The 26,736-nt window shown below is 41.9% G+C and overlaps 1 protein-coding gene across 2 annotated transcripts in view; it reads right to left on the bottom strand.

Annotated features, from left to right (window-relative positions):
• The window catches only part of LOC124120958 (brain tumor protein-like), a 41,054-nt gene extending 24,833 nt beyond the window's left edge, over positions 1-16,221 (bottom strand). The window contains exon 1 of one of the 2 annotated variants that reach the window (XM_046483884.2): positions 16,088-16,221. The gene's annotated coding sequence lies outside the window, so the exon portion shown is untranslated. Of the gene's footprint in view, positions 1-1,639; positions 1,659-16,087 lie in introns of those variants that run through there. The other variant, XM_046483888.2, reaches the window with a different exon arrangement.
• Positions 16,222-26,736: the final 10,515 nt, after the last annotated feature.

Raw genomic sequence — 26,736 nt, 5'->3', positions numbered from 1 at the left:
GGCGCATGAAAACGCACGGTGCACCTATGTTTCGTTTCACCTCTAATAATGGTAGGAGACTTCAGGATCCCCACATTCAAATACCATATAAAACCCCAAGGAGCCCACGACCCTTCCTAATTTCAAACACTGAGCACAAGGAGGCAACGTTTCCACAACATAAATGTAAAAGTTTGGTGCTGTCAGTGCAATTTCAAAAAGTCTGGGACTGAAGTAACAAGGGAAAAGACAAAGAAAGGGGCTCCCCCACAAAATACGGGGACTCAAACCGGGGCCAGCCTGACAATCAAATGCTGTAACCACACACTGGGCCACACTGCCCCTATTTTATCATTTTTTGGTAATTTAAAAAAATAAATAAAACAGATCAAAGCTAGCTATTCCTTTATCATAAAGTTCAGTCATGACTATGACAATGGGGTTGAACCTTGGCCAATTCTCTGCATGCTCAAGCTTTGTGTAATTTTGTTATCATTATGCACACAGAAACTGACAGCGTTGGCGATAAGTCAGTCAGACATAATCTCCAGGCGTTATCAAGTGTAACAGTCAATATGTATAATTTATTTGGAAGAGAATCAAAATAATCTGAATCTCCTAGTTCTGTATTAATAACATCAAGCATAACATAACGACTAAATCAGAACAAAGTGAGTTTATCAACTGTTTTCAAGTTTCGCATCCACAAGCCATTATGGTTAAAGATTAACGACAGGTAATTTCAGCATTGTCGCGACGCGACTCGACACGACTTGCCATGTGCTGTTCCAGTGACATGGTTGTCATGAGATACGCACTGGTGATTTGACTAGCAGGCCCTGCTATGCCTGACCCAAGACAATGGGGTTGAGAAATAAATGTAGTCGAACTGGCATTGTTGCATTAGTTCTGCCTATTATAATTTGCCTGGATCATACTATTTCACCAGCTCCATATCTAGACAGGGTTGCCAAATGACACTAGCTCGCCAGCTTGAGTCATTTCTTTTCTAGCGTTAAAGGTATCCTGAGGGCTAGTAGAATTTCAGGCTTTTGAGTTTTGAGGCATTTTGGGGGGGGGGGGGGGGGGAGAGCAACCTTCAGGTAAATATTTCAGGTTAAATTTCACTCCTGGAGACATCAGAAATTTTGATTGACTTGATTTGCAAGTTGGTAGCCTATAAGGATAATTGTTTTTCAGGAATTTCAAATAAACTTTTTTTCAGTAAATATTTCTTCTTTTTACCTCATTGTTTTAATAATTCAATTTTACAACTGTACAGGACACATTTGGGCATCAACTACATCAATGACAAAGGTGAGGTTCAAAATTCAAATACTGCAAAATATTATTTATGGATTAAGAAAATGATTATTTTTTCAGAATTAATAACCGGAATCAACATAGCAACATTGACCTCATAAATAACATGCATGTCAAAAATCAAAAGGAAAATCGCAGCTATTCAACTACAGCAGCACATGGTCAATGATACATGATCGCTGCGTAACCTGCCTGAGCTACACATGCAAGTTAAACAATACATTGTGTCTGCCCATCAGACAGATCCGAGAAAAGCTGGCAATCGTAGCAACATCAACTCACAATATAAAAAATACCAGATTATTACCGAAGCAGGAACACGAATGCCCATACTCACACCTATATACGTTAATAAATCCTATTTCACCGCCTCCCAACCAGCATGCTACCATTTTCCCATTCCCAAGCGTTGTCTACGGCGATGAGTCAAGGCTCGAGGATGACTCACCTCCGAGCTCACAGACACTGTGGCCAAAGACGCTGCTGCCTCTCGCAGTGAGCAGGAGCTCTGCCAGGCCTCACTGGCTATACATACAGCACTTATAAATTCCTCCAAACGACAGCATGTTACTCCACCAGTTTCTCCATGTCTGATTCTGTCAGCAGCTGTTTCCCCGAGATTTTCTTATTGAACACTGGCAGATGGGAGCTTTAGGCTGGCTTTGGTCTGACATTGCACGGTATTATGTAGAAAAGCTGGTGTAAACCTTGGTATGCCTGACATATTACGACACGGGGTGTGTGATACAACTACCGTCTGTTGCCACCTGTCCAGGAGGACCTCCACATAACCAACAGTCCCAGGGTTTACCCCGGAAATTATTTCTGTTTACAAGAAAAGGATTCAAAGATTCACCGTACAAAATGAATTTAGTTCCCTCACCTCATTACCTGTAGTCCAAAACACTAATTTGATCTGACACTGGTGATTAGGATAAAACCCTTTCAAAACCTGAATCTAATAAAGTCAATCCAGATACTTAGTAACAAAATGGCCAGATTGTTTTCTGCAACATTCAAGCAGCCAGCTAGAGGCCACTGGCACCCTGAACATTCTGCCAGCCACAAGCCATTAGGCTACTATTAACTTTTATCATTTGAAAAAATCTTCAACTTTTTTAAAGAGGTAGTGTTATAAGTAACATGACTGTGGAAGCAGACATATATTCAGTACTTTATCAGCTTTAATCAGACAACATGTTGTTTAATGCCGCACTTAGCAATATTCCAGCCATATGACAGCGGTCTGTAAATATTCCAGTCTGGACCAGACAATCCAGTGATTGACATCATGAGCATCGATACACACAATTGGGATACGATGACACGAATCAACCAAGTCAGCGAGCCTGACCACCCAATCCCGCTAGTCGCCTCTTACGACAAGCATAGTCGCCTTTTACAGCAGGCATGGGCTGCTGAAGACCTATTCTACCTCGGATCTTCACGGGGAAACAAGCATGGGCTGCAGAAGACCTGTTCTACTCCGAATCTTCACAGGGGGACAAGCATGGGCTTCTGAAGGCCTGTTCTACTCCGAATCTTCACAGGGGGACAAGCATGGGCTTCTGAAGGCCTGTTCTACTCCGAATCTTCACAGGGGGACAAGCATGGGCTTCTGAAGGCCTGTTCTACTCCGAATCTTCACAGGGGGACAAGCATGGGCTGCTGAAGACCTATTCTACCTCAGATCTTCACGGGGGACAGGCATGGGCTGCTGAAGACCTGTTCTACTCCGAATCTTCACAGGGGGACAAGCATGGGCTGCTGAAGACCTATTCTACTCCGAATCTTCACAGGGGGACAAGCATGGGCTGCTGAAGACCTGTGCTACCTCGGATCTTCACAGGGGGACAAGCAGGGGCTGCTGAAGACCTATTCTACCTCGGATCTTCACGGGGAAACAAGCATGGGCTGCAGAAGACCTGTTCTACTCCGAATCTTCACAGGGGGACAAGCATGGGCTTCTGAAGGCCTGTTCTACTCCGAATCTTCACAGGGGGACAAGCATGGGCTTCTGAAGGCCTGTTCTACTCCGAATCTTCACAGGGGGACAAGCATGGGCTTCTGAAGGCCTGTTCTACTCCGAATCTTCACAGGGGGACAAGCATGGGCTGCTGAAGACCTATTCTACCTCAGATCTTCACGGGGGACAGGCATGGGCTGCTGAAGACCTGTTCTACTCCGAATCTTCACAGGGGGACAAGCATGGGCTGCTGAAGACCTATTCTACTCCGAATCTTCACAGGGGGACAAGCATGGGCTGCTGAAGACCTGTGCTACCTCGGATCTTCACAGGGGGACAAGCAGGGGCTGCTGAAGACCTATTCTACTCCGAATCTTCACAGGGGGACAAGCATGGGCTTCTGAAGGCCTGTTCTACTCCGAATCTTCACAGGGGGACAAGCATGGGCTTCTGAAGGCCTGTTCTACTCCGAATCTTCACAGGGGGACAAGCATGGGCTGCTGAAGACCTATTCTACCTCAGATCTTCACGGGGGGGACAAGCATGGGCTGCTGAAGACCTATTCTACTCCGAATCTTCACAGGGGGACAAGCATGGGCTGCTGAAGACCTGTGCTACCTCGGATCTTCACAGGGGGACAAGCAGGGGCTGCTGAAGACCTATTCTACTCCGAATCTTCACAGGGGGACAAGCATGGGTTGCTGATGACCTGTTCTACCTCGGATCCTTACGGGGAAACAAGCATGGGTTGCTGATGACCTATTCTACCCCGGATCCTTACGGGGAAACAAGCATGGGTTGCTGATGACCTGTTCTACCCCGGATCTTTACGGGGAAACAAGCATGGGTTGCTGATGACCTATTCTACCCCGGATCTTTACGGGGAAACAAGCATGGGTTGCTGAAGACCTGTTCTACCTCTGATCTTTACGGGGAAACAAGCATGGGCTGCTGAAGACCTATTCTACCCCGGATCTTCACGGGGGGACAAGCATGGGCTTCTGAAGGCCTGTTCTACCCCAGATCTTCATGGGGGGACAACATGGGAGGAAATGCCAATTTCCCCGTCCTAACCTGGACAAGCACGACTGGGAAGAGCTCCTGCCAAGGGCTGGTGGAGGAAGTGGGGGATTGGTCCTCTGACCTTTCCATGGATATCATAGTGAATGTTTTTGACCATGGCACATTCCATAACTATCACGGAGAGCAATCACTTGACTTCCTGCTATATTTTCATACATTATGTATCCTTTATGTATTTAACCAACCTAAAATTAATGTTTTTCATTCAGTATCAAGAGTGAAATTAAAAAATCTGTTTACAATAAGTAAATAAACATTATTTTTTTAAATCTGTTTCAACTATTTCATTTTGAATAAAATGAAGGATTTTTCTACAGATATTTTCATATCACTGTATCCCATACAGTGCATTTATAAAACCTTTATTCAGTGTTCTCACATTTTGTTTAAAGTGAAGGATTTTTCTTAAGAAATATTCATTACACTTGCTCAGATACAGTGCGTTTATCAAACCTTTCAGTGTTCTCACCAATGATTTATTCATAACTGACAATATCTGCATAATCCTATACAATGACACCAAAGTATATTTAAAATTACTAAATAGCACGCAATAATCACAAGGGTCGATTCTAACTTGCTCACCAACAAAGTAATACAAAACTGAACAGATACACAAGGATGGATGTAGGATTTGAAAGCATGTGCCCTGGCTTAACCATGCTAAAGGTCCTATTTCCACATATGCTGATACATTTCAACATAACATTCAATGACATAATGCCAAAGTAAGTATTAAGGCCCCTTTCTTTTGATTGCATCTGTTATTCATGAAATACATTTAAACCGAAAGTTATATTCCTAATAACCCAAATCAAAAACTGTTTAATTCCAATGTGATATTTTTAATAACATTTGCTACCTGTGAAGATCCAGGGTAGAATAGGTCTTCAGCAACCCATGCTTGCCATAAAAGCGACTATGCTTGTCGTAAGAGGTGACTAACGGGATCAGGTGGTCAGGCTTCCTGACATGATTGATGCATGTCATCGTATCCCAGTTGCGTGGATCGATGTTCATGATGGCAATCACTGGATTGTCTGGTCCAGACTGGATTATTTACACACTGCCGTCATATAGCTTGAATATTGCTGAGTGCGGTATTAAACAACAAACAACCAAACATCAACATTTGCTGTAGACTTAGGGAATGTCCAGATCAATCCCTCATACATAATGCAAAAAGGTAAAGAGGTTTCAAAACACAGCAATGAAACAACCGTACCTTATTAAGAATCATTAATGAATTAGATTCCAGCTGCTTGGGGTAGTCCTACAAATGCACGGAGATGTTTCGCCACATTTAGCAGTAATCTGTTCTGGCACAGCTGCCGGGATGCCCGAGCACCCCATTTAACCATTCCATGTGAAAATGTTTTCACCTGATCAAAGGGCTGTGTTTGGAGCATGGTGAAGCCATGTACACGGAACCCATGGAGAGGTGATGGGCTTCACCCAAGCAAGGGCCACCCAGGAAGGATCACCAGCTACAGAACTCAGCTCACTTCCCATTTGATGATCACACAGGGGAATTAAGCATGATCGAGTTAGAAAGTGTAAGGCCAAAAGGAACACACATGGTAAGAGGTTACAATCACTAATGCCCACGCCCAGATTACAGGTCAGACAAGTTAGTTCATCTGGTTCTCGACCATAGTTTTGTGGTTCATGCATCCATAAAAAGAAAATGAAAACCAACTGCATGTAAAACAAATTCAAACTTGTGTCTCACCCCGATTTTCAACCCTACAACAATTATGAAACTCTCTCAATACCTTTAAGCTTAAAGTACCATACTTCAGGACTAACCTGTGTCCTGCTCTCTTGGGCTTGATGTCATCAAACTGTGGGTACTTCAAGATTATGCGCACATGTTCCTTTTACGTTTTACAGCAATACGTCATTAAGACATGTAAAATTGAGATACAGTTGTAAGAGATCTGAGATTTTATTTAGTTTGACAAGTTTGTGCATCTGTTTCGACTTTGATAAATTTATGGGACCAGGGTGCAACCATGTCTTGTCTGGTGCAACTAGGTTTTCTATTGAACATACCCCTGGTCAAGTCAAATCAAGTTCCTTCAATCGAGCCCTGACTACCCACAGGTTTAAAGCTGGAAGTCGGAGGCAAGTCTGAAGTGATGCAAGTTACGGACATTTACCACTTTGGAGAAACCCACAAGCATGGGTATGGTGTTGACAGACCAACAATAATAAGCTGTAGGAATCTGGGATTCAAACCCAAGATCATCGGATCCTGGTACAACTGGGTACAAGAGGCACCTCCACACAACTAATGACCTCATGCTACTGGGCCACCTGATTTACGTTGACTTGTTCACCTGATGATAACCTATCATAGGCAAAAATGTCCTTTGAATTAAATTTGTAGGCAAACTGATTAATGCATGCTGCCTAACTGTCCTTGTGCAGTGGGGCGGAGAGGTCAAAGGATGCATCATGTCTCCGAACCAGCAGCCTTGAATTAAACATTGAAATACAAGACCTTATCTTGCTAACGATGAAGATAGCAACTGTATAATTTACAGAAATTAACTATGAAAGCCAACACACTTGATGAATCATAAGCAAGTGAGGTTTTAATAAACTCAAGAGGATTCTCAGAGCACACAAAGTGCAGACTCTTTATCATCATGGTTTAATTCTTGATTTTAAGAAAAATCTTGAGTAAGATAGCTTATTGCTGTTCACATCTAATGTACGTAACTTGAATAAAGGTGGGTCAGTAAGACCTTAAGAAAGTGCAATAAGTTTGAAGTTAACGGAGAGCAATAAATGTCAATGCACATCACATATCCTGCAGGGATCACTGTTGTCGTGGCAAAGGATCACTGTTGTCGTGGCAAAGGATCACTGTTGTCCTGGCAAAGGATCACTGTTGTCCTGGCAAAGGATCACTGTTGTCCTGGCAAAGGATCATGGGAGTGGCAAAGGATCACTGTTGTCCTGGTAAAGGATCACTGTTGTCCTGGCAAAGGATCATGGGAGTGACAAAGGATCATAAAAAGTCAAGGATCATTGCTCAGGCAAAAAGACATCAATTTGTCTTGCCCGGATCCGATGACGTAACCCTGATGTGACTCATATTTGTTTACAGATGGAGCAAGTTGCATTGGACACCACTCTTCAAACTTAATGTCACAGCATCATATCCAAGCAAAAACATTTGCAATGCTAGCAATACTACACCCTTTAATTAAACATTAAAAGTTCAAACATTCAAATTCTGCTTGATATGTTGATATTTTCCCGGCGGTTTCTTGAATAGATCATTTCATCAACATGTAATCCTAATAAACAACAGTCCATGGCTTCCTTCGAAATCAACCCTTCACGTACATAAATCCACCTAGCGAACGTCCACATCACTTTTGCAAACCACTTAATGCAAAACGAATCCTGATGGATGTGTTTGGGTGAACGAGTTGAGATGCCAGGGCAGGCAATCTTTAAACCAACACCAAACAACCTTCCGTGGATGGACAGAACGCCTTCCGTGGATGGACAGAACGCCTTCCGCCTTCCGTGGATGGACAGAACGCCTTCCGTGGATGGACAGAACGCACAAGATGGTCTTGTACAGGTCAACCTTCCGTGGATGGACAGAACGCCTTCCTTGGATGGACAGAACGCCTTCCGTGGATGGACAGAACGCACAAGATGGTCTTGTACAGGTCAACCTTCCGTGGATGGACAGAACGCACAAGATGGTCTTGTACAGGTCCACCTTCCGTGGATGGACAGAGCGCACAGGATGGTCTTGTACAGGTCAACCTTCCGTGGATAGACAGAACACACAAGATGGTCTTGTACAGGTCATCCTTCCGTGGGTGGACAGAACGCACAAGATGGTCTTGTACAGGTAAACCTTCCGTGGATGGACAGAACGCACAAGATGGTCTTGTACAGGTCAACCTTCCGTGGATGGACAGAACGCACAAGATGGTCTTGTACAGGTAAACCTTCCGTGGATGGACAGAACGCACAAGATGGTCTTATACAGGTAAACCTTCCGTGGATGGACAGAACGCACAAGATGGTCTTGTACAGGTCAACCTTCCGTGGATGGACAGAACGCACAAGATGGTCTTGTACAGGTAAACCTTCCGTGGATGGACAGAACGCACAAGATGGGTCTTGTACAGGTCAACCTTCCGTGGATGGACAGAACGCACAAGATGGTCTTGTACAGGTCAACCTTCCGTGGATGGACAGAACGCACAAGATGGTCTTGTACAGGTCAACCTTCCGTGGATGGACAGAACGCACAAGATGGTCTTGTACAGGTCAACCTTCCTTGGATGGACAGAACGCACAGGATGGTCTTGTACAGGTCAACCTTCCGAGGATGGGCAGAACGCACAAGATGGTCTTGTACAGGTAAACCTTCCGTGGATGGACAGAACGCACAAGATGGTCTTGTACAGGTAAACCTTCCGTGGATGGACAGAACACACAAGATGGTCTTGTACAGGTAAACCTTCCGTGGATGGACAGAACGCACATGATGGTCTTGTACAGGTCAACCTTCCGTGGATGGACAGAACGCACATGATGGTCTTGTACAAGTCAACCATCCGTGGATGGACAGAACGCACTGGATGGTCTTTTACAGGTCAACCTTCCGTGGATGGACAGAACGCACAAGATGGTCTTGTACAGGTCAACCATCCGTGGATGGACAGAACGCACAAGATGGTCTTGTACAGGTCCACCTTCCGTGGATGGACAGAACGCACAAGATGGTCTTGTACAGGTCCACCTTCCGTGGATGGACAGAACGCACAAGATGGTCTTGTACAGGTCAACCTTCCGTGGATGGACAGAACGCACAAGATGGTCTTGTACAGGTCAACCTTCCGTGGATGGACAGAACGCACAAGATGGTCTTGTACAGATCAACCATCCACAGCTGGAAACACCAGACCATGCAGTAGGTGATCGAGTGATTCATTGAAAAACATCCACAATCAGTCCGCACCGATGACCTTGTTGAAAGGTATTATCATGATTATCATTCATCTCGTATGTCTAACACATGTAGAACAAAATGCATAAACATTAACAAATCTAGAGCATCAGTAAACAGTTTTATGTTTTTTCTCCTGAGAAAGCTGACATATCCAATGCACATCATGTGTTCGAATGTCATGATAAATACATATTTAAGGGTCCCTAGAATCAAATATAGGACCTCTTCCTTTCGTCGACGTTGAGAATTGAGTGTTGAAGTCCATGCACATTAAGATTCATGGATATTTTGACAGGGTGCTTCAAGATTTGGACCTTAATAGGACTACTGATATCATTCAGATAGGAACAGTGCTATGTGTGGAATATACTACCACATAACTGCCAGTGATATTTAGGGTCTGCAATATGTTCAAGCTGACTTGTGGAGATACAACATCTGACAGTTGCAGCATAGTCGCCTTTTACGCCAAGCAGTAGGTTGCTGAAGACCTGTTCTACCCCGGATCTTCATGTAGGATTGAACATGTCTGGCAAGCAGTTCTGATTGTCTAGGTATAAGATACGAATCATGTTTGATCCAACTAAATGAATGAGCAAGACAACAGGGCACAGTGAACAAATAATCCACAAATAAAACTTTTTGCAGCCAATTATTTAAAAACCAGTAATGTCTTAGTGACACTGGAACCGATCAGAATCCAATGCAGCATCTCCTAGGAATGTATACAAGTGAGTAAGTGAACGCTGTGAAGCCAACAGGAGCAGAACAGGTACAGATGAGGCTCACAAACCAGTGATAATGGATGCACATGTGCCGACATCATCAGAGAGTATGACTGCATGTCATTATATACTTAACAAAACAATTAGGGATCACAAGTATTCTAGTGAACATTTTTTTGTCGTGACGATTGAGCACACAATTTCATAACAATAACCCCTAAAATAGTCACAGTCCCAAACTTATTTTCCTCAATATACCAACAAAAGACAAGAGAGCTGAGACGGCTTTCCCTTGTTACAAATTGGCATTTTACTAAACTCATGTCTTATCAAAACATCAAAACATTTAAATTCTAAGTCAGCATGAGATATGTAGATATGAAATATATTATTATAATTAGGAGTGACGTTTCGGTGTAGGTTCTAACACCGTTATTAAGCAAGTGGCATTCAGAGTATAGTTTTATATTCAGAATTAACTTTATCATTGCAATAATGTAAAACAAGTGCTATTTCTCTTTCTGTGAAAAACATTTCCCCTTTACCATGTTTACCAAATTAAAAATTGTTTTTCATGTTTTAACAATAAACAGACTTCTAAAATGAGGTAAGCCCTAGCTGACATCTGCTGTAGATCTGGGACTGAATATCGGTCTCCAAGATAGACCCAGAGGGACCTACTTTGAATGTACCTTGCTGTGGGGACCACTGAGCATTAGCAAATCCTTAAACAACATTAACAGATTCAAACCCAGATTTTAATGAAGACAATGCGACACACTACCCTCTGGGCCACTGATTTATCTAGTTGAAGCTATCTGCGTGATCAGTGAATGTGTTGTTCACGCACAAATTTTGTTGTTCACGCACAAATTGTGTTGTGGGGAATTATAAAGCTACCATGTCTGTATCAATCTAACCGTCTCGGACAGCAAAGGATTATTAATTATTGCTATCAGATGCAAATACATAAACACAAAAAAGACGAATCAATAGTAATGTTTCATAAATCTGTCACCGGCTTCTGATTGATTGCTCACAAACATATAGAACATGAGGCTTTGTCTGCTCATTAGTTCAAAGGTTTTAAACGAATACAGTGGACTCTGTGGAGTCGAAACCGACATCTGACTACCCCCGTACTCTCCCTAAACCGACATCTGACTACCCCCGTACTCTCCCTAAACCGGCATCTGACTACCCCCGTACTCTCCCTAAACCGGCATCTGACTACCCCTGTACTCTCTCTAAGCCGGCATCTGACTACTCTCGTATTCTCTCTAAGCCGGCATCTGACTACTCACGTAATTTCTTTAAACTGTCATCTGACTACTCCCACATCACCAAACCGGCATCTGACTACTCCCGTATTCTCTAAACCGGCATCTGACTACTCCCGTATTCTCTAAACCAGCATCTGACTATTCCCGTATTCTCTAAACTGGCATCTGACTACTCCTGTATTCTCTAAACCGGCATCTGACTACTCCCGTATTCTCTAAACCGGCATCTGACTACTCCCGTATTCTCTAAACCGGCATCTGACTACTCCCGTATTCTCTAAACCGGCATCTGACTACTCCTGTATTCTCTAAACCGGCATCTGACTACCCCCACATCACCAAACCAGCATCTGAATACTCCTGTGTCGTGTACTGTAAGAGTTTATAATTATTGTAATCAAAGGATCAAGAATCAAGAAAACATGTCTTGTCAAGAATTTGGTACAATGAATATATTTGTGTATTCCCTGTGACGTAATATTATGTCTGTGCCCGTTCTGTACATGTATGTGTACTGGACATACATTTCAGTGCCGTGTAAAAGCCTGCACGTTGTAGTTACGTACAGTTATACCAACTGTCTACTGGGTCGAAATTGACCCTTGGCATCATTTGAAGTAGACTTTAGTAATAGTGAGTGAGTGAGTATGGTTTTACGCCGCTTTTAGCAATATTCCAGCAATATCACGGCGGTGGACAACAGAAATGGGCCTCACAAATTGTACCCATGTCGGGAATCGAACCCGGGTCTTCGGCGTGACGAGCCAACGCTTGAACCACTGGGCTATCCGACCGCCCCGACTTTAGTAATAACAGACTTTCTTGGGAGAACGAACAAGACCAAGCACAAACACAGGTTCAAACAGGCTCAAATAATACAAGTGAACATGGTGATGTCGATGGGACTTAAATCCCAATGCCATATAACATACAGATTTTACACCGGACTCCATGCGCCACTGTAGATCAGTGTCCTTGGTAGGAGGCACCAGCTGTGTGTAACCATAACGATAAGGTTTCCTAATTGTCATTCAACTATTTTAACATATTGCTTACAACTACATTTCAGCATCTATGACAACTGATATGTATTGTATATCCGTATGGCCATGAACTGTCACTGCATTACATCATGCGCGATGTAACAGTACACTCAACAGTCTCAAGGCCAGAGATTCATACAATAGTCAGTCAGTCAGTCACTTCAGTCAGTCAGTCAGTAGTCAGATTGAGCACAGCAGTGACCATCACATTTTTCATGTAAACCAGTGAATGTGTTTTTACATCGCTTTTGAAAGTGGCAATGAAAAACACTGGTCCAAGGATTTATAATTGTTCCAACTTAAAAATTGTTTTCCCCATATTTTTACTCATCTGCTTGAGGTTGAATGTTGTTTTATTCTTCATATTGACTCAGCGTTCACATCTCCGGAAGAACCAGAAATCTGCAGACACTTCATCTGCTGTACCATGTTACCACAAAACACTAATAGCTACAACCTTAAACTAATAGCTACAACCTTAAACTAATAGCTACAACCTTAAACATAACATAGAAGTGAGATCTCTTTTTTATTTAACTTCTGTGACTTTAGGCGTGTTTCAAATGGCGTACATGCAATGGTTACATGAATATGATAAACCAATATCTACTTAACAAGCCCACCATCATGATCATAATTGATTCAATGGTAATAATAATTTAAACGGTCCCTCATAACAATAGTAATTCACACAGTTGAGTCTCACATCCCCACTTGTTTGTCACAAATGTCAAAAAATGAATCATTGAAATTTATTGTTGCATAGCCTACTAAAACTCAGCACACTTAACTACCAATAAAATACAGAATTATATGACAAGAGGTATGGTAGCTTAACCAGACAGCAAGCAATACCACCTACCTATGTATGTATGACATTCACTAATACACATGAATGCTGGCAGAATGGATAAGTGAGGCTGTCAAGTCTAAGGGAGGTAACTCATGTCCAACCAGCTGAAGCCACAACAAAGAAAAGTCTGCCGCTCACGAGGCCCACATTCTCCCTGTCAGCTGGACGAGTGCCTCAGCACAATAAATGAGTGTTGACAGCAACATAATTGGAAAAGTTTTCAGAACAAGGAACACAAACCAAAAGCCACATGCTGACATACATTTTTTTTGGAACATGACTCAAATTTGCTGGGATATCAACTGACTAGTTATAAAACTGAAGTATGAGAATTTATCAGTTCAACCAGCCCTTTGTCACTGGTCATAAATGACCATGTTCAATAACTGCCAAACAAATCAGGCAACAATGTCAGTTATTCAGTGTAATTTACCCTCACTTTTTACAAAAATACTTTGGTCACAACAAATTAATTCAAGACATTTGCACTTAGGTAACGCTGTAAACATGTTAAATGCAGTCAATGAAGTATCCCTAAATTCCTACTCCACAGTATTAGGAAAAAATCAGCTAAAAAGGGCACACCACAAAATGTTTGAGATTTTTACATAATTTTGAAGTGCTTTCAAAAATCACATGCCCTGTTTGTACATTGTAGAGCTGAAGATATAAATTAAGTATGAAAAACAGATCTTCCATTGGTTGTAGGACTTATTACCCTGTACTTATTAAATAACATTTTTTGTTTAAAATAAGGATTCTGACATCAAAATAATTAATTGAAGATGCAGAAAGCCCACATGTATCCTGAAAGTCACTTGTAAACAATGCAGCAGGCTCAATTAGGGCTGGGACGAGTCCGAATTTACTACCCGAGTACCCACCCCTCTATTACCCGACCCTACCCGGGTACCCACCCCTACCCGAGTACCCACTCTAGGTCTCAAGAGATAGGTAAAAAATGTCCGATTGGGGCATTTTTTTATCATAGCACTGACAAAACGTATTTAGATAATGCAATAAACAATCTGGTCACGCATACACTGAAGTTGACTCAAGTTATATCTTTATTCAAAGATATGAAAAGTCAGAAGGAATGCGAACATTTGTGATTTGTAGTGTAACCATAGTTCTGGGTACTCTTTTGTCATTAAACAATATATCACGTGACAAACTACGGGTCCGGGTAGTCCTGTGGGTACCCGAGTTAGCCGTCCCAGCCCTAGTCTCAATTTAAACTAAATGTGGGCCAAATTTGCAGAAATGTGTCGATGATATTCTAGGCTGCCATCTAGGGACCCCTAAACCTTTACATCTCAGCATAAAGGCAATGACAAGGTCCCTAAGAATGTAAGACTAATTGTTTTCACTGAATCATGTCATGGATAGTTTGATTTCATCAGCGTAGCTGTAATATTTGTTTGATGTTTAACACAGCATTCAGCAATATTCCTGGGTTTGTATACCAATCTAGTGAATCCAGTGATTGATATCAACTGCATCGAGCCATGCAATTGGGAAATGACATCGCATAGATTGCTGCATGGAGACGCCTTAACTGTGAAATTGAATACAAATAACATTTGCTTGAAGAAGATATGGAGAAAAACAACCTCCTTAACTTACATTAATCAATTCAAATGATCAACTGACTGAGTATTTCAAGTACAGAAATCAGTTTTTCACTTGAAACAAATGCAAGCCAATTTGGCAATGTGTTCAGATATCACCTGACTTAGGTGCCACAATGGAGGACAACAATTTATCCTACTTACAAACAAACATATACTGCCATGACAAGCAACTTCATCTTTTCTGATCTTTATCACTCTACCAGAAATGAAAATCCCACGTTTTCAAACCACAATTTGGCACAAAGGACTTCATTTTCAGCTTTAAACTCCATCAATTCTGACCTGACATTATTTTAACAAAGATGCCTGAAGGTCTGTCTCTTTCAAATACCAAACAATAATGTGGTTATATTTGACAAAGGCACTTTGAATTTGCACCAGCAGAACTGATCGAGTTACAACCTTTCGCGATGGTCTTTGTTTACCAGTGGATGTGAGGCTCCCGGGTCCAGTAGACTGTGACCCGCGCCTTTATTGGCGGCCGGGCCGTCGAACACACCTAAAACTCGAAGGGAATTTAGTACGTTTTGGGGTGACAACGGCACCTGCACATCCCAGGCAAATTATTTCGGAGTTCCAGCTGCGACTGAAAGGTCAAACGAAATCACTCTTGTCTTGAACATAGAGACGTGACGACGAACGGGTTCATAATCTATTTTTGGATCAGCTGTTTTCCCTGTTGTGTCAACATGTGCGAAGTAGCCCAAATATCCTCTCCGACGAAAAGATACATTGTTCCCGGTTCATTCATATAAAAGCTCGTGCGTAATCAACATGTGCGCGCAATTATAACAATGTGACAAAAAGTTACACATTAGAAATAGGCACGACCGTCTAAGCCAATCAGATTTCTTGTAAGAAGATGCCTTGTCTGAACTGAACTTAGGAAAATCAAAACAATGACACTTTCCCTACGTTTACAACACAGGAAAAGTCAGTACAGTAACAATCAACACCTCCCGAATACAATCTATGTAATAACAGACAATGTTAACAGCGTAAACACGACGATCGGGAAAAATTCATCGACTGACTCATTGTCTAGAAACAGTGCAAAACAAATACGCCATGTTCTGGCACATAAAGAAAGAGCGACAGCGAAAACCGCCCGCCTGAATCTGCGTATGTCAGTCAACATCTACACATACAATCTCCACATATACACAAAATAGCTCACAAAGTTTCCGATCGTAAAAAGAACTTACTTAATCATGGGTTACGTCAAAAATTCTTCGGAAGACATGTGCGCCTCACTGTCCCGCCATGACAATAGATTTCTGCCTCGGTATGGTTGTGAATTTCAGACTGAGCTAATTAGCGCTGTAGCGCCCTCTAGACGAGTCTGGGCTTCGCGAGGAGAACGCTGAACGCGGCTAGCGTTGGTTTAGCCTGTGACGACGAGGAAGTGAGGGAGCTCGCAGGCTCGCACTGCGATGTATCATCGATACCGTGAGTCACTCACGGTCTGGGGCCATCTGTCGCATTCATCAGCTCATCGAAGAAAATACAAAAAGTCAACCGTCTTTGTAGACAAATAATATGATGAAGATTTTATTCAATCTATAAACTGACCCAGACTGCACTAAACCCCACACAATTATCTTTCAAGCCAAAATCGTGAAGTAGTGTCACGATAGTTTGAGCATTTTAGCATTTTCCTTTGTCCTATTCTGAACTCTGTTGAGATTTGTGTGAGCTCTGGTAACACAGAGGTATGCGCATTAATCAATACTAGTTTGATTTGAAGCCTGGCATTAAACTAAAATAACATTTCAGGCATTTGTATTATTGCAATGGTTGGGAATAGTTTCTGTTTTCTAAATAACACGTACTTTATTATCTGCACCAACTGCCGAAAATTAAACAGCATATATATACATAACAACACACAAACACCCCTGCTGCAATAACAGTTGTGTGTTATAACGTTAGCGCATGCCTACATGGGATAGCAGTAGTTATACCCATATTGGACCGGTGATTTGTTATGGCGACGGGCTGGTTATTTATTTACAGCTGGGAATCTACTGACAAAATGGACGTTTCACAATGAATGCAGTATTTTGTTACCCTTCCGAAATGACATCTAAAATAATTATCATCAACTGAACATAGCGCCTAATAAAAATGTAAAAAAATGCATTATTGAAAATATCTTGTATACTTGTTTCATTAGAATTTTTTTTTTATGTCCAAATCTACACATAAGCCCCGTTCAATGAAACCCCTTTGAACAGACAAGCGTTAACAAGACTATACTGTCGGGAGGGTTCGCGAATGCGAGTTATTTAACCCTGCTGAATTGCGGGTATTTTCACGTCTTTTCTTCATATTTACCCCCGGAGATGTCACGAAAGTTAATGTGACAATCATCCGTCTTCACGCTACCTCCATAGTTGTCTCCCTTGAAAATCACTTGGAGCCGATAAAATGTCAAACCCGTACGTGCTTCAAATTTGAATATCTTTATGTCAAAGGTAAAACACTTTTATACAAAACATGCCTCAAACACATGTTGTTATCAAATTTAATTATGTTTATTTTGTTTTTGTATTCGAAGCATGTTTTTCGTAAATGCATGTACAGGTTAAAACAACCGCGAACTTTATATGACAGCGAATAATTTTGCAGACAGTTCACACGGACATTTACCATTACATATGTTAAAATTCAGGTTTCGATCCCGTGTTTTATCCGTCATGAACGAACACATAATCCACTTGGCTACCTCACTCAACCTGAGTAATAAGCGGAGATGCAGACGTACAACACAAATTCAGACACTAGTATAGATCTGACCATGTTGATAGTACACAGAGAACTTCCAGAAACTGTTTGATGGAGATCTCAATACAAAAACATATACTACTATTATATATAATTGAACATAATTATATTATGTTTAATCTTTTACAACCTGATCGAGAATACATTGTCTATAAAAAACAGAAAGTTATAATATGATGATGTCTACATTGGAGATTTATATAGCGACGTGCATACACGTGTGTGTGTGTGTGCGTGTGTGTGTGTGTGTGTGTGGCTGCTTGTACTAGTCCGGACTGATGCCGATTTTAAGTGTTAGCCCACAGAGATACCATGTCGCGGTTTAACATGAAGACCCCACTCAGACACTCCGTGTCGACCAGTCCTTGTTTTAGCCCATTAATAAGGGTGGTAAGTGCCATCTTTCAATGTCTTTTGGTATGACGCGGCCGGGGATCGAAAACCGGACCGGACGCTCTACCACTAGACCACGGGGGCGGTCTTGTCTATATTGTAAAGGGGTTGGATATGATACACTTGCTGATCTCCTCGAGTGTCCTAGGTTAGACTATGGGCCTCTAGCAACCTGTCCTGCAATAGTTCTAAGAAGTCACTTAGATCGGATGTTGAAGCTCGGCGACTTGGTTGATTGCGAGTCGCCGACACCGTGAGTTGTTCATAATATCGACCCAGACTCGATTATTTACAGGCCTCCGTCATTTAAACCTGGAACATTTCTGAGTGCGGTGTTAAACAAACAAACAAACAAACTATTGTTTCGAAAAACAATTTATCATTTAACTTAAGCATTTATCCATGACATAAGCTTATGACATAAAAACATGTATGTCATACCCCAATGACATAAGTATGCAAATTAGATATGCAAATTAGATAACCGGAAGAGCGAGCGGTTTGATTTGAAACTATATATTATAAGTGAAGTTACACCAGAGATATAATCAGATTACACAGAATCGTTGTTGTTACCGTTATTAAAGTTTCAATTATTCTGCAAAAGTCTGTTCAAGTATTTTGTTTAAAATAATCCGAGGAACTTTTTTTCTCAGCGAATTGTTTATTTTGGTTTACATGGCTATGGAAAACATGTATCACTACGCACGATCTATACGTAAGATTTCGACAAGTTGCTGATGTTAATGTTTAATGCAATTATTCCTTAATTTGGAAGCAAAAATGTGAAAATGATAAATAGAATTCATCACTCGTGTTTTTTAATATGGGAAATATCAACCTCGTCCCGTTAATCGGTATTTGCCTCGCCAAAGGCTCGGCAAATACCGATTAACTAAGACTCGGTTGATATTTCTCATATTAAAAAACACTCGTGATGAATCCTCCATATTCGTACTTTGTTTTCTAATGTTTATAATAAAATGAATTATTGAAAGTCCTGTGGACGTAAGTGAAAGCGTATATATGTTTTGTATTGTTAGGAACAAATATACATGATACTGATATAACTTGTGTGTTGAAGCTTGTCTGATTAAAATAAATATACCTTTTTGATGTTTTACAAATACATGTATGTGTTCATGCTGAAATCATCTGTGAACACCTTGTCAAATTCTCTTGTTTAAATTAGTACTTAATAAGTCATATTGTCATAATATCCTAATGACGCAACTGGCTGAAAGCACACGTCCGGTGCACGCCTGTCAATATTTGTTTTTGAATATTTCTTAAAATAAGTATCGAAGTGAAGCTAAGGCCGTGTTGCCCAGGGACGAACGCGGAGACACGGACGCCATGGCCACAGCATGTGATTACAACACATCTCCCTCGTCGCGCCTCCCTGCGTCAAGGCAAGCGTTAAGCTGTATCACAGAAGCTTTTGGTTAGTTGTCTCACAATCACTATTAGGCCACAGCAAGGTGATTGTTTGTTATATTCACAAATCGGAGGATATCTACACAGCAGGGCGTTTCACGAAATTCATGCATAATCATGGCCCCAGCCATCTACGAGGTAGTCTGGGACATGAATATGCATGATGTCGCTGAAAAGTCCTGTGCTCACACACATATGGCTTCTTTATTATCGCATCTTTCCGTGCTAAGGCAAACGTTAAAATATCTCTCTCCGTGCTAAGGCAAACGTTAAAATTTCTCTCTCCGTGCTAAGGCAAACGGTAAAATACATGTCTCTCCGTGTTAGGCAAACGTTAAAATATACTTGTAGGTCTCTCCGTGCTAAGGAAAACGTTAAAATATCTCTCTCCGTGCTAAGGCAAACGTTAAAATACATGTCTCTCCGTGTTAGGCAAACGTTAAAATATACTTGTAGGTCTCTCCGTGCTAAGGAAAACGTTAAAATATCTCTCTCCGTGCTAAGGCAAACGTTAAAATACATGTCTCTCCGTGTTAGGCAAACGTTAAAATATACTGGTATGTCTCTCCGTGCTAAGGAAAACGTTAAAATATATGTCACCCGTGCGAAGGCAAACGTTAAAATATACTGGTATGTCTCTCCGTGCTAAGGCAAACGTTAAAATATATGTCACCCGTGCGAAGGCAAACGTTAAAATATATGTCACCCGTGCGAAGGCAAATGTTAAAATACATGTCTCTTCATGCTAAGGAAAATGTTAAAATACATGTCTCTCCGTGCTAAGGCAAACGTTAAAATATATGTCACCCGTGCGAAGGCAAATGTTAAAATACATGTCTCTTCATGCTAAGGCAAACGTTAAAATATATGTCACCCGTGCGAAGGCAAATGTTAAAATACATGTCTCTCCGTGCTAAGGCAAACGTTAAAATATATGTCACCCGTGCGAAGGCAAATGTTAAAATACATGTCTCTTCATGCTAAGGAAAATGTTAAAATACATGTCTCTCCGTGCTAAGGCAAACGTTAAAATATATGTCACCCGTGCGAAGGCAAATGTTAAAATACATGTCTCTTCATGCTAAGGCAAACGTTAAAATATATGTCACCCGTGCGAAGGCAAACGTTAAAATACATGTCTCTCCGTGCTAAGGAAAATGTTTAAATGCATGTCTCTTCATGCTAAGGCAAATGTTAAAATACATGTCTCTTCATGCTAAGGAAAATGTTAAAAAACATGTCTCTCCGTGCTAAGGCAACCGTTAAAATACATGTCTCTCCGTGCTAAGGAAAATGTTTAAATGCATGTCTCTTCATGCTAAGGAAAATGTTAAAATACATGTCTCTCCGTGCTAAGGCAACCGTTAAAATACATGTCTCTCCGTGCTAAGGCAAACGTTAAAATACATGTCTCTCCGTGCTAAGGAAAATGTTTAAATGCATGTCTCTTCATGCTAAGGAAAATGTTAAAATACATGTCTCTCCGTGCTAAGGCAACCGTTAAAATACATGTCTCTCCGTGCTAAGGCAAACGTTAAAAAATATGTCTCTCGAAGGGGATTCCCGTAGGGTGTACGTTTTTTCACAATATATGCTTAGGTCATTACAAGGCGATTATTCGTTGCACGCATCATTATACTCAAACATGTGAATAAGAGGATGAATTTTAAATATTTTGGTTTTATGACTTTAATTTTTTTTCAAATTAAAATTTACTCAAGGGCTGATGATTTACGAAGGATTGTGTGTTATTGATGCAAGATTGTAGGAGGGAGACGAAACACAAACCAATGCTTTTCTTTTAGATATTCCATATGCATGGTGCCAAGTGACAGTATACGTTCAACAGTTATTGTGGTCAATGACAAATTACAGTTATTATCATTCAAAATATACATGATGTCATAATGGGTTCTTTGAATGGCGACTCCACCGCTGTGATACCATGCTGGCACGGTGGCGCTGTGACAGTTACCTCCCTTGGGTGCCAGCTCCTCCACACGAACGTTTGACATTTCAAGTGTATGTAAATGTCATGCTATGAGATTCGAATTTGAATAGGTTTACATGTAATACTATCTTTACGCCTTTCTCCATCATTTTCTAGAGCGTACGTGCTACTCTCATTTAGTGTATGCATTTATACGAAACGTTAGAATGGTTCATTCAGGAAATATCAATGATGTAGCGTGTTATGTTGTTACCGTCTTTATTAAGTGAAGTAACATCCGCGTGCATGTGTACCCCCGTCCTATAGGTGCTACTGTATGTAGTATGTATGTTTATGTATAGAAATAGATGAAATAACGGGATTTACGTCCCACGTGAACCCTCCCGACAGTATAGTCTTGTTTGTTGGCTAACGCTAGTCTGTTCAAAGGGGTTTCATTGAACGGGGCTTAAGTGTAGATTTGGACATAAAAAAATTCTAATGAAACAATTATACAAGATATTTTCAATAATGCATTATTTTACATTTTTATTAGGCGCTATGTTCTGTTGATGATAATTATTTTAGATGTCATTTCGGAAGGGTAACAAAAAACTGCATTCATTGTGGAACGTCCATTTTGTCAGTAGATTCCGAGCTGTAAATAAATAACCAGCCCGTCGCCATAACAAATCACCGGTCCAATATGGGTATAACTACTGCTATCCCATGTAGGCATGCGCTAACGTTATAACACACAACTGTTATTGCAGCAGGGGTGTTTGTGTGTTGTTATGTATATATATGCTGTTTAGTTTGGGCAGTTGGTGCAGATAATAAAGTACTTGTTATTTAGAAAACGCGAGGTGAATGTATGTTTTCAATATTCAACATTTGTGTTTCCATGCGTTTGTAAGTGTCTTGTAGCGATTTACTCAAGTGTTTAATGTTTACTTAGATGCTAACACCTGATGCCTCGAGATGATTGTCTTGGTTGTATAGATAGGGAGGTTCTGTGATTTAGTCGTGTGTGTTAGTGTGTATGTCTGTGTGCACGTGTGTTAGTGTCTGTGTGTATGTTGATGTGTGTTTGCATGTGTGTGTGTGTGTGTGTTTTGGTATGTGTTGATGTATATGTTTGTGTGTATGCATGTGTGTGTTGATGTATGTGTTTGTCTGTGTGTATGCATGTGTGTGTGTGTCTGTGTGTGTTAGTGTCTGTGTGCACGTGTGTGTTAATGTCTGTTTGCGTGTGTTTGTGTTTCAGTGGTTGTTGCAAGTCAAAAGTCAAAATTGGTTTATGTGTGTATAGGCCTTTGGCCAATATACAAGAAATACAATGCCAATAGTACAATGTGAAACACATTACATGGATTTTACGACTTCATGTCTTTTTTTGTATGCATAATATACAAAATATTGTAGATGTTTTAATAACTCCCCCTGAGTTGTACACAACAAACTTTTGAATTTATTTATAGTTGGAAATGTCCAATACAATTCTGGCAAATAAACTTTACGCAGATCAGTATATTATCAATTAGTGCCTGTGTGTGTGTTAGTGCTTGTGTGTATGTTAGTGCCTGTGTGTATATGTTAGTTCCTGTGTGTGTGTACGTTAGTGCCTGTGTGTGTGTTAGTGTTAGTGCCTGTGTGTGTATGTTAGTGCAGTGTATATGTTAGTGCCTGTGTGTGTGTGTTAGTGCATGTGTGTGTACGTTAGTGCCTGTGTGTATATGTTAGTGCCTGTGTGTGTGTACGTTAGTGCATGTGTGTACGTTAGAGCCTGTGTGTATGTGTGTGTACGTTAGTGCCTGTGTGTGTGTGTACGTTAGTGCCTGTGTGTGTACGTTAGTGCCTGTGTGTGTATGTTAGTGCCTGTGTGTGTACGTTAGTGCCTGTGTGTGTGTGTGTACGTTAGTGCCTGTGTGTGTATGTTAGTGCAGTGTATATGTTAGTGCCTGTGTGTGTGTGTTAGTGCATGTGTGTGTACGTTAGTGCCTGTGTGTATATGTTAGTGCCTGTGTGTGTGTACGTTAGTGCATGTGTGTATGTGTGTGTGCGTTAGTGCCTGTGTGTGTGTGTACGTTAGTGCCTGTGTGTATGTGTGTGTGCGTTAGTGCCTGTGTGTATGTGTGTGTGCGTTAGTGCCTGTGTGTATGTGTGTGTGCGTTAGTGCCTGTGTGTGTGTGTACGTTAGTGCCTGTGTGTATGTGTGTGTGCGTTAGTGCCTGTGTGCTTGTGTGTGTACGTTAGTGCCTGTGTGTGTGTACGTTAGTGCCTGTGTGTATGTGTGTGTGCGTTAGTGCCTGTGTGCTTGTGTGTGTACGTTAGTGCCTGTGTGTATGTGTGTGTGCGTTAGTGCTTGTATGTGTACGTTAGTGCCTGTGTGTGTGTGTGTACGTTAGTGCTTGTGTGTGTACGTTAGTGCATGTGTGTGTGCGTTAGTGCATGTGTGTATGTTAGTGCATGTGTGTGTGTACGTTAGTGCATGTGTGTGTACGTTAGTGCCTGTGTGTGTGTGTGTACGTTAGTGCATGTGTGTGGTCGTTAGTGCATGTGTGTGTGTGCGTTAGTGCCTGTGTGTGTGTGTGTACGTTAGTGCCTGTGTGTCTGTGTGTACGTTAGTGCATGTGTGTGTACGTTAGTGCCTGTGTGTGTGTTAGTGCCTGTGTGTGTATGTTAGTGCTTGTGTGTGTACGTTAGTGCCTGTGTGTGTATGTTAGTGCCTGGGTGTGTGTGTTAGTGTGTGTGTGTGTGTACGTTAGTGCCTCTGTGTGTGTGTGTGTGTGTGTGTACGTTAGTGCCTGTGTGTGTGTGTACGTTAGTGCATGTGTGTGTGCGTTAGTGCCTGTGTGTGTGTTAGTGCCTGTGTGTGTATGTTAGTGCTTGTGTGTGTATGTTAGTGCCTGTGTGTATATGTTAGTGCCTCTGTGTGTGTAAGTTAGTGTCTGTGTATATGTTAGTGCCTGTGTGTGTGTTAGTGTGTGTGTGTGTACGTTAGTGCCTGTGTGTATATGTTAGTGCCTGTGTGTGTATGTTAGTGCATGTGTGTGTACGTTAGTGCCTGTGTGTATGTTAGTGCTTATGTGTACGTTAGTGCCTGTGTGTACGTTAGTGCCTGTGTGTGTGAATGTTAGTGTCTGTTATCGTAATGCCTGCTTGCATGTGTTTGTTGGTGCCTGTATGTTATTGTCTGCGTGCATGTGTGTGACTCTGTCTGTTAATGTCTGTTAGCACGTGTATGTGTTAGTATATATGTGTGCATGTGCTTCAATGTCTGCGTGCATGTGTGTTAGTGTATGCATACATATGTTACTGTCTGTGTGCATGTGTATATTCGTGCCTGCGTGCACGTGTGTCAGTGCCTGGTGCGTGTGTGTGTGTGACGTGTGTAAATGTCTGTGTGCTTGGGTGTGTTGGAGTCAGTGTGTATGCTAGTGTGTGTGCTTGTTAGCGTGTGTGATGTACGTGTGTCTGTGATGTACGCGTGTCTGTGATGTACGGGTGTCTGTGATGTACGTGTGTCTGTGATGTACGGGTGTCTGTGATGTACGAGTGTCTGTGATGTACGAGTGTCTGTGATGTACGAGTGTCTGTGATGTACGTGTGTCTGTGATGTGCGAGTGTCTGTGATGTGCGAGTGTCTGTGATGTACGTGTGTCTGTGATGTACGGGTGTCTGTGATGTGCGAGTGTCTGTGATGTGCGAGTGTCTGTGATATGCGAGTGTCTGTGATGTATGAGTGTCTGTGATGTACGAGTGTCTGTGAAGTACGGGTGTCTGTGATGTACGTGTGTCTGTGATGTACGAGTGTCTGTGATGTACGGGTGTCTGTGATGTACGAGTGTCTGTGATGTACGAGTGTCTGTGATGTACGAGTGTCTGTGATGTGCGAGTGTCTGTGATGTGCGAGTGTCTGTGATGTACGTGTGTCTGTGATGTACGTGTGTCTGTGATGTACGCGTGTCTGTGATGTACGGGTGTCTGTGATGTACGTGTGTCTGTGATGTACGGGTGTCTGTGATGTACGAGTGTCTGTGATGTACGAGTGTCTGTGATGTACGTGTGTCTGTGATGTACGAGTGTCTGTGATTTACGAGTGTCTGTGATGTACGTGTGTCTGTGATGTACGAGTGTCTGTGATGTACGAGTGTCTGTGATGTACGAGTGTCTGTGATGTACGTGTGTCTGTGATGTGCGAGTGTCTGTGATGTGCGAGTGTCTGTGATGTACGTGTGTCTGTGATGTACGTGTGTCTGTGATGTGCGAGTGTCTGTGATGTGCGAGTGTCTGTGATATGCGAGTGTCTGTGATGTATGAGTGTCTGTGATGTACGAGTGTCTGTGATGTACGAGTGTCTGTGATGTACGAGTGTCTGTGATGTACGTGTGTCTGTGATGTACGTGTGTCTGTGATGTACGAGTGCCTGTGATGTACGAGTGTCTGTGATGTGCGAGTGTCTGTGATGTACGAGTGTCTGTGATGTACGGGTGTCTGTGATGTACGAGTGTCTGTGATGTACGTGTGTCTGTGATGTACGAGTGTCTGTGATGTACGAGTGTCTGTGATGTACGAGTGTATATGTATGTTTGTAATTTAGTGTCTGTGGATTGGATTGGATTGTTGTTTAACGCCGCACTCAGCAATATTCCAGCTACATGACGGCGGTCTGTAAATAATCGAGTCTGGACTAGACAGTCCAGTGTTTGACATCATAAGCATCGATCCACGCAATTGGGATACGATGACGTGCATCAACCAAGTCAGCGAGCCTGACCACCCGATCCCGTTAGTTGCCTTTTACGGCAAGCATAGTCGCCTTTTACGGCAAGCATGGGTTGCTGAAGACCTATTATACCCCGGATCTTCACGGGTCGTATCTATCATAACAGAGTGGAGTGTAATACCCTAGATAATCGATGCTTGGGTCTAAGTGACTTCATCCGCCTGTTTCCTGTGCAGCAGCTTTGGACAGAGAGGGACTTTTCATGAAGAGGGTACGTTGCGGTTGCCACGCAGCGAACAAGGTTTTGATACCAATCTATACATGCAATAATTTGTTCAGATTTAAGATGGACATAGTTAACAGCGAACGTTATGTCTCACATTATCTCTGCACGTGTAATGGCCAGATGCCTAGACGTATCGTGGGATGACTCAATCACACTACCACATGAAGGATATCTGCATGTTGGTGACGTGAGATTCTTCTGAATCAGTTGAACAAACATGAAATTCGAAATAGTAAACCAATGGCATATTACTGATTAAATTGTGACTTCTGAATCTCCAACCGCGGAGGGC

The sequence above is a fragment of the Haliotis rufescens genome, unplaced genomic scaffold (genome assembly GCF_023055435.1).
Source record: "Haliotis rufescens isolate VD_foot unplaced genomic scaffold, xgHalRufe1.0.p SCAF_50, whole genome shotgun sequence".
In the NCBI taxonomy this organism is placed as follows: Eukaryota; Metazoa; Mollusca; class Gastropoda; order Lepetellida; family Haliotidae; genus Haliotis; species Haliotis rufescens.
The sequence above is the reverse complement of the archived record's forward strand: the minus strand, read 5'-3'. Positions and strand labels throughout refer to the sequence as shown.